Genomic DNA, 10355 nt, shown 5'->3' on the forward strand with positions numbered 1-10355 from the left:
GTCCCTGCTTAAAAGGACAAGTGGATGCCTGTGACTTATCAATAAACTCCTACAGTGAAAGAAGGCTCAGGGGAGATAGGCGAGGGTGATGCACTTGTGAAGCTCAGGGAAGAGTACAGGGAGTGACTGACCACAGCTGTTGCAAAGGAAACTGAACTTGGCTCAACACAGTGGAGACCAGAGAGTTGCCTCTGTTTTAAATAAAAAACTGTATCAGTTGGATGGATCAACTGGCTTTATCAGTTGAGTGGATCAGCTGACTGTATCAGTTGAGTGAATCAATTGGTTGTGTCAATGTTTGTCTCTGAGTTAATGAAAAAGTGTAAATGTCCTCCTGAGTCCATCAAACCAGCATTTAGTGCAGGAGGGGATGTATATGTGGCTCAGCCCAACACAGAGTATAAAAACTGAACAACAGAACTTTGAAGAGAACAGCGGGCTGGAGCTGGTTCAGCCCTCACTGAAATCACCTTCCTGGTGACTGGGGATGCCAAGCATCATGACAATGAGCATATTAGAGAGACAAGTAATGAGAATCACTTCTGTGTTTTGATTCAACTATATATTGCAATTGCTATACTTTGCTAAGTGCAATTTGTATTTGTATTGTGATTTAAGTACATTGCTGTATCATTCTGCTAAATCAAAATCCTGTGTAATGTCAGATATCTTAAAGTAAGTAAATTTGGTATTAAATATTAAACCTGCCATGCGTGGAATATCTAAAAGAACCTGGTCAAAGACTATTGGACTCTGACAGTGCTATTCTGACCTTTCTTACAGTTTGACAAATTCACTGTGGACAAATGGCATGTCTGCTGCTTTCTTGTTCTCCTAAGTGAAGGTGATTGGGACTTTTTTGACCAAGTGTATTCTGGTAATTTGCTGAAACTGATGTATACATTTTAGGAATGAGCTGTTTTCAGCAACATTTCTGATGGGAGAGGTTTCTCAAGTCTAGGCTGGAATTGCTGATCAGACAGAAACAGCTGGAGGGAACCTCAGAATAACTGACAACTCAGTGAACAGGACCCTCATTTAGAAAGGGGTGTAACTCAGATGCATACCCCTGATCAGATTTAGGCATAAGCTTGAGATTCACCCTAGTGGAGTGCCCTTATCAATATCCTATTAGATCTTCCTGGGCAGCCTCTTGTTATTTCCTGTCAGAAAGCCACTTTAGCCTGAAAGAGAGCGACTTCAAAGTTCAGTTATTAGGCAACAAGAAAACGTGGCTCAAATTCTAACTTGGTGTGACCAGGTGCAGTTGCTGACATGCCTGTTGATTTTCTTCAACTTTGGCAAGCAGTCTAGCCATCAAAATATGCTGGAGAGATCCTCTCTACTTTTTGTTTTTTGTTTTTATCTTGATTATGAATGTAAACATAGGGTATATATTTTAGAACTGCTTTTAGGAATACTTCAATAAATCTTAAGTTATTCTGTATGGATAATTTTGTCATCGGATCACTAAAGAAATGGTTTTTTGTCACTGGATCACTAAAGAAATGGAAAGAGAAATCACACTGCAAAACATGCTTTAAAAATAGGAATATTAATTAGTTTAAATGTTTCGAATATAGCACATTTGGACTAATAACAATAAAATTTTGAAACAAGGAATCAAGAGGTACTGTAGGAACAATTCCAGCTTATTCAATGTTTAAGCTCTGCTATTTTTTTAAAAAAAAGATTAGCAATGCAACATTCTAGGAACAAAGAAATATAGTGCTGCAAACCCCTATATATATGCATACTTTTCTTAAATAATCTTATTTGCCCACTTATAAGTACTCATGTGCATGGGAATTTGTAGGATAATGACTGCCAGTATGTACAGTAAAATTAACTCTTAACCACATGCACATGTCAAGGAAGGGCTGTTGCTAATCTTTTTGTAGCAGCTTAAATGATCATTACTCTTGTTGTTGTTGACAGCTTTTTCCTGCTTAACTGCTGAAAACATTTTAGTATTATATGGTGGCTTTTCTCCAGGTTTACAGAATATATTTTTCATGTTGCAAGAGGGAAAATTTACATTAACCTTAATATATGGTACTTGACATTTGTATTACAAGTGGAGTTGATTACTTTAACATATGAGAAAACTACAGACTTAAAATACACAGAGTATAAAACAATAAGCACCATGTCCCAATGCCTTCTTTACTTTGCGCTATTAAACATTCTGCTGCTGGTCAGTTTTAAAAGTCATAATATCTGAAACTTTTGCTATGGAAAGATAAATTAATACTTAATTTATAGACTATTCTTAATGTCCATCAATGTTGTAGGTATTGCTATGTTATTGTTTCACTTGTGTCAGTTCCACTGTATAATTTTTTCCAGAAATACAGGCAAAGACCTTGACTGTTCAGGTCTTATGAAAAATGGGTAAACTTTACAGGTTTGGAATTCTGGTCTGAATAAGTATCTAACAGTTTTGACAAATTCTGAGCTGCTTTCTCAGATGTATACTGTACAACTATGTTTTTTCCAAAGGCACAAATGAACAAAGTTGTACAGTATACATCAAAAATACTTTTAAAATTAGAAAATGGACAGTAGAATGCCCTTTTTTAATGTGAGAAGCTTTGCCTGCATTACTTTAAATGTGCTCATTTCCTTTAATTATACAAAAATACAGCAGTTCAACTCACAACTTTTAGGTCAAAGCTGTGCCTAAAATTCTCTCACAGTTTGAGGGCAAAATCTGACACAGACTTCAGCTATGATTCTCACAAGGGACACTCCCTAGGCAGTGTGATGTGAGCACCAGCCTCAGTGAAGCATAAGACTTCCCCCATCTATTTCTTTCATTATATATATGTCTTTCCCTCCCCCACCCCCCCCACCCCACACACTCCCCAAATTTGGAAAATAAAATTCAGATAACTTTTCACTTCATCTTAACAAAAACCTCTAGTAATGTCTTGTTTTGTTTGTTCTTTGAATTGAAAGGAAGCAGATAAGAAAAGGATAAGAAAGCAGTTATCTGAGGTTTCAAGTTAAGTCATGCTAGCAACACCTATGAAGTCTTTGACTTTAATGAGAGAAAAGTCAGAGAGTTAAATGTCTTGAAATAAGATGACAGAGAAAGCCATAGTGACAGGATGAAATACCATGGAAGGGCAGGGTAAGACAGACACTGGCTCCTGGTGGCCCTCTAAGGCAAGTGCAGCATAGGAGAAAAGGTCTGCAGGTCCCATTAGATACGTACGGTTCCTGCCACTGCTGCTACCTGGGCAGAGGCGCTGCATGTCCATGGTACATGGGTGCCTGGTGGGCAGCAAGTCCTGGAGGAATCCGAATACAACAAGGGTGCTAAAATACCTCACCACTGCCAGTATACTACTCATCCATACCATCTTGGTGCAATTTGTCTACTTGTGCAATTTTTGCTAGTGCTGGCAGTAAACCACAAATGCCTCTTAAAAAACAACAACAACAACAACAACAACACCTTAATCTGTGTTTCTCCTGTGAGAATCAAAAATGATTAATCCTTTGGTGCCCAGGAGTCAGCAGTTCAATGATGCTAAGCATTAATGAAAGCTGTTTACTTTCAAAGTCCTTTACTGACTTTGTTGTACTGTCATGGACCCATCTTTTCACTTCAATAGTTAGTTCAGAATTTTCTTCACACTCCTGATCCTTTGAAACATTAAACACGAATATGCCCAGCTGACCTTCGGCTTAGAAGAAACATGAAAGAAAACAAAAGACAGTAAGCAAAGATTTGACAAAGAGTACGGAGACAAATCGTCCTGGGTACAGGCAACAGTGCTTTCACAAAGAGAAGAAATAACTGTGGCCAATTTAGTTACAGGTTTTTAATAAAATGTAATTTTACCAACCATACGATCACAGCAGTCTTGTTAATTCATGCTCCTTTCTTTTAATAGCAGGCATCATTACCTAAGCTGTTCCTATATAATGTGGGGAAAGGACACTTGCAAGTTGGTGCTTCTGTGGTTTCCTTCTGAACTTTTTCTCTGGATACCTGAGATTATTCACACATCCTCCTGAGGAATTAGGAGGGTAAATTGAACCGAGAGCTCCAGCAGAAGCTGATTTCCAACACCCTCTGTAATGTTGCTGCTTATTAGCAGTGATGCTCTCATATTATTTTGAGCGTCATTCCCACATTGAGACAGATATGCTTTCCTTATGCAGCTGAGGAATCCAGGCAATATACAGCAGTTACACCTACAATCATCATGCGTCTATTGACTTCATGGGGGGAGAGGGAACATTCACCATCTGCCCCCCTCCCAAGCCTTCCTCAGCTGCCGTGACAGACCTTTATGCTACACTTGCAAAGTGGTTTCCAAAGTGGTAGAGGCAGTTTGGCCCAGAGCTTGTTCTCCATTTCTATTCCCCTTAGGTCTGATATGTGTAGTTCTGCTCTCTGCTAGCAAAGTGTCATCGGATTGCTGTTGTCCAGTTATAACAGTGATACGAAGTACCAACTGTCCCCTGCTTCTTTTTGGAACAGAGAAAAGTGCATCATGGACTTTGAAAGGAATTAAGGGTGGGTGAGTCAATTAAATCCAGCAGACACAGGAATTCTAATAAATATATAGGAATACAATTTGATGTGTTTTGTCTGATTCTGTTTACTTATCTAATGTCTTTTGTAAACTGTAATTGTAAGAAATGAAGCCTACATTATTGCTTCCCTTTTAAAAAAAGAATTAGTTTTAATAAAGGTGTTCAGAGTTAGCTCAGCATTTGGAAAAACAAACTATTTCCTCAAATACTAAAGAAAGATAGAGGCAAAAGAAAGTGGAAGCTTTCATGAAGGACCCATCATAAAACCACAAGATTATGGGAATAATAGGTAGATAACTACCTAACCTTAGGCTACACAGGTCAGAATATCCATACCCCCTTTTTTCTGCCTATATCCCCTTGAATATCTGATTCTACACGGTAAAGGATCAGAAAAACAGTGAAACCCCTGCAAACAAAGACAGAAATTCTCTAGTAGTAGTCCAGGCTAGAGAAGGACCTCAAACCCATAAGATTTGCATGAAAAAAGAAAGCAATTAGTGTGATATCTATTTTAAAAGTACTAATTCCAGAAGACCTGATTGCTCTCTATAAATATATCAAGGAATATATATCAGGAAGTGAGAATAGCTATTTAAAATAAAGGATAAGGCACCAGAATAAATGGGTATGCATTAACAGTGTATAATTTTAGGCTGAAAATAAGAAAAAAATTAAACAGCTTGGAAGGTAGGAGACAGGACAGGGTTCTGCTGGAGACAGTTGTGTCTCATACAGCAGAAATAAACTTCACAATGTCAATATGAAGAAATTTAATAAAAGGAATACAATCTGTGGTTATCTGGTATAGCAATCTAGAAGGTTCCTCGTGCTTCTTTTTCCTACATGAACTCCAAGATTATAGTAGTCACTTCAAATGGAGCAGTATGCTGTAATCATATTGTATTTTTTTGTTTTCTTAATGTACATATGGTGACCATACTCCATTATAAACACCATCCTGCTTCCAACTAATTTAAATCTGGCAAACTAATCATTCAGGCTGATATAATGCATGCTTGATCTCTACCTCAGATTATTCATTTACTTACAAGGGGGGGAAAAAAAGTAAGAATAACTCCAGAAAAGAGTAGGGAGTTCTGTCTTCAGTGAAGGGTTTTCTTTTTCTCCTAGCCAGATCCTAGCCAGTGGTCCTAATAACGGCACAGGACTTGAACAGAGACTTGAAACATAATACTGAGACTAATACCGGAGTAAGAGAAATTCCTTTTACACTAGAACTCTTACAGAATACCTAAAACCTCCAGAGTTTCTAATTACATATCTTGTTCTCCCAAGGCTACACAATGCTGCAGGAGACCATTGCATGGATCTCAACCTTGTGCCAGCAGATAAATTAAGATAAGATATCTCTGATCTATCATCCACACGGTGCCAGGGAAAACTCACTGAATTTAATAATAGGAATTTTAAATCCACACTTTTTCCACTGAAGCATAACAGTAGAACTTCACACAAAATTTTGTTATAGACTTAGATTACTCTCTTTTATTCTAAGAGGGGAGCAAGCAATATATTCCTCCTTTTAGGAATGAAAAAAATCAAAAGGCTACATATGTAATTCTCACTCAAGCTACAAAGAGAGCCCTGCCAGACTAAGCAAAAGTAGTCCCTAATACATCGTCTCCTACCTGAATTCTGCCACATCTGTGCCTGGGTATCTTCAGTAAACATTTGTCAGGTGCTATGAGTTTTTAGATGAGTTAAATGTTCCATTAAGAGGATAAGATCTACAACTGCTGCTATAAGAGGATAAAATCTACAGCTGCTGCTATAGGAACTGAACTAAAAAGCTATGAATTGTTACAAACACTCTCTCATTTTTTTTTTTAATATCCTACGATATCAGATTTTGCAGGCGTGAGAGGGAAGGAAAGAAAAAAAATGACTTAATATTCTTCCTGGTGTAAGGATAAATATTCATAAAATGTTATAGTTAGGAAACACTGTGCAGCCCAGCTTTTCAGTGCTTTTTTTATTCACATACTCTTGTGCTTTCTTCACAGAGGAATCCTGCCTCATGCACAGTCTAGCTATTGATCATTTAATGAATTGTGGTTATACAGGAAATGAAACTGTTTTTCTAGGTACCCCAACTTCATTAAACATACACACTGAACACAGACAATATTAAGTATTAGTAAGTTAGGATAAGTATTGGGCCACACACAGATGTTGAACAGTTTCATTAACTGTTATCATTTTGTGTTTACAACTATGAGAAATCATGAATTAACGCAACAGAAAATTTTAATGTATAGTGAACCACATTATCAGTTTAGATCTGCAAGTAATGTTTTAAATTACATCTTTAGACAAAAAAAATAGCTTAAAATGACCATCCTCATAAAATAGCATGAAGCAGATTAAATAATTGGTTATAGAAAATACACAGTAGTTTTTTAAAATTTATTTTAACAAGGCTTTAATCAGAGCTGGCTAGAGATTTCTCACTTTTATGGCTGTCAGACGTAACAGCAGTTTATAACAATTGTTTGCAATCCTGTGCACCTGTTTGCATCCTATAGGTTAGTCTTAGTGCTCCTTGAATCTATTACGATATACTGAAACAATTCAACTTCAGTTTATCTGCAAAGACACATAGGAGGAAAATAGGTAAACATATATCTCTCTAAACCCTCAGGAACACTGTAAATAATTTAAGCACTTGTTCCCAACCTCGTATTTTTCTAAAATCATTTTTCTTCCCTTGCAGTACTTTTATTGACTGACTCTTTTCATTATAATATTCTGCACTGGCAGAAACGTTTTCCCTACACTAGTGTGTGCACTGTATTTTGAAAGCAAGTCAAACAACATTAGCAAGGTTTTCTTCAAAGTGACATAGACCAAAATACCTTTTTGTGCATTTTCAGGAAGAGTTTAAAAACTGATGTTTTCTTTAATTGAAAACATGCTGTACTGTATTTTACACCAAGTTTTCTTCTTTAGTCATACAAATGCTGGATTAGTTTATTCTTTTCTAATATTGATATTCTTAGAAAGTAACCGGCTATAGCACAGCACTTTTAAAATTTAAAATCTTTTCTCTAGTCAGTGCCAAGTATAAAGAGAATTTATCACTCTCTGATGTACTTACAAGTTAAGTTTTGCCAAACATTTATTTAAATGAAAAATGCTAGGCATTCTGTTTCTGGTACCTTGATAACTTTATTCTGGGGCTGTATTAAGTTGGTTTGTTGTGTAGGTCTGATTGCGTTTAAAAGATGAAGCCAACAAGATAAGCCTGGGAGCTTATTTTCTCCACATTTATAACTTTGACTGCCGCTTTACCTGAAAGTATTAGAGCAGACAGTTCATTACTACCTGAAAAGGGGACTACGTTGTATGTGATCATCTGAAACTGATGACTTTTAAAGGTCATACACAAAATGAGTTTTGCTTTGCTGCAAGTCTCTCTCCTCTGCACAGAAAGAACCTTATTTTAACAGCAGCAGTAAGCATTATGTAAGAAGAAATGAGAGATTTCAACTACCTTACTGATGCTTTCACTCTGCCATGAATTTACTTTCGATCTAATGGGGAGTATACCAGATGACTGTATTGTTAAAAGTTTCTCTTCTCTGGGTCATCATTTGAGTCATGAATTAGTAGTTTCTATGCCTTTATCTTGCTTTTACTGTTCATTTTTATAAATCTCCTATTATACATGTTCATCCATAATGGATAACAAAATTATTCCTAATTCGGTGACATTAAGGGGTTTAAAGCCTGCAGGGTTTGTGGATTTTGTAGACTCAAAAATGTACAGAGAGACTGCAAAATAGTACAATAAAGGATGTTTCCTTAGAGCGTGACTTCAGCAATTTCCCCCAATTCTCTTTTATCTAAGGATTTGTGCAATTTATGTAATGTCAGATCACAACATTCAAGCAAATACATACTCAGTCTCCTTATTTTCTTCTCTCCTAGCCACATGCATTCATAGATACTTGTTTCAAAGGACGCCAGAGCTTGACTCCTTCCCACCTAACAATTGGTACTTAACTGAAACACCTAAGTTGCCTCTGTTGTCCACAGAGAAAGACTGGCACCTTCAGAACATGATTTGGATATCCTCCATTAGCTTCCTTACGCTTTGTTCAAGACCAGTTACATAGCGTTAAATCTGAGCCAAAATATAAGGCTTGGATAGGCCTGGACCACCAAGTCGGGGAGCAGAATATTTTCTCACATATTCAAGTGTTATCTTGACAGGACATATGACATACAAAATCAGACCAATTTTAACCTGATCCAGGGAGGTTAGCTGCAGCATCTGTATTTTAGCTACTTGCTGATGGTGGGGAAGAAGGAGGCAGAAAAGGTAGAGGACAATCTAATCCAGTTAAGGAACATACTCAGGTCCTACACAATGTATGATGAGTCTTAGACAAGCAAAAAAGCAATCCAGCCTGTTGAAAGTGGAGTGTGAGCAACCTTAAGCCAGGAATGGCAGGATCTCAAGAGTCATATTTGCATTGCACTTGCCATTATGTTCAAGGGGTAGTATGCACTCACTGACATAAACACAGGTGCCTGGGGGTGGGGGGAAATCTTACTTATACACTGAATGGTCAACAATAACTTTCCCGAAGACCTGGGAAAATGAATGATATTTGATCTCTGTGAACAGTGTGATGAAGTCGTCAGTGTGTTCTCTTATATTCTCTAGGAGTGGATAAATATCATGAAGATGGTGAACTGGCTACTTTAAGAAACCAGTTAAATGGTCCAGAAGCCAGAACAGCCAGAGCAACACTTTGGATAATGAACTAAGCCCAGAAGGATAAAAGAAAGTAAGCCACGTGTGTGGACTCGAACTCACCATCAGCTAGCTTGCAGACCCAACAACCCACCCATCAGCGGGGACGCCCCTGATGACAACTGCCAAGGTTTGCTCACTCTACATGGAACAGATGTCATTATGGAGTCTTTAAATAAGAGTGGTGACATTACTGAATGTATGGAGTACACCTCCATTCCAAGCACGATGAAGGCAGAAGCTAATGTGCACTGCTCACAGGACCCTGAGGACAAAAGCCTATGGCAATGTTACTGAAATTCAAGTGAATTTTGAGCATTTCTCTCTGAGTTAAAAGGAATTTCGGCATGGGACAGGTGCTACTGCCACAACCTGCCAGATATTTGAACATATGAAATGCTATGGTTTTGAACAACTTTAAAGCTGATAGGTCATGTAGTGCTGAACAGCTGGTTCCCATCAGCCTTCTCTGTGGGGGGTGTCCTCATAGTGTTAGAACATTACAGTTCCAAAATCTCTCTCAGATATTTATATAATGATGTGAAAATGAAACAAAGAATTATCCATTCCCGAAGAATGCCTTATCTTGTTACATTTCCACTGGCATTTCTAAACAAGCGTTTGGATAAACTTCTGGTATGCAGAGAACATTTTTTCTGCATATTGATATTCATACAATACGTGTTCTGTACCATGGACAAAGTAGAGAATGGAATCAAAAGAATAATTTATCTTTTATGCCAAAACCTCTGCCAAAGGAAACAAGTAGACCCTTCATCTCAACAGCACTGAAACTTTCTCTTTCTATGTACCTCTGATCAAAGTTCTCTAATTTGTACAAGAATAAGTTATAGATAGAGACATTATGCCTTGACCTTTGTCAATTCAAATAACTGCAAGAAAAAAGGATGAAATTCTTCATTGCTCCAATTAAGTCCAGCAACATATGTCACACAGCCAACATTCTGCTGACCATATAAAAAATAGCTGAGGGAGGTCTTTTAACGTGACAAAA

Source organism: Dromaius novaehollandiae, unplaced genomic scaffold (assembly GCF_036370855.1).
Source record: "Dromaius novaehollandiae isolate bDroNov1 unplaced genomic scaffold, bDroNov1.hap1 HAP1_SCAFFOLD_58, whole genome shotgun sequence".
NCBI lineage: Eukaryota > Metazoa > Chordata > Aves > Casuariiformes > Dromaiidae > Dromaius > Dromaius novaehollandiae.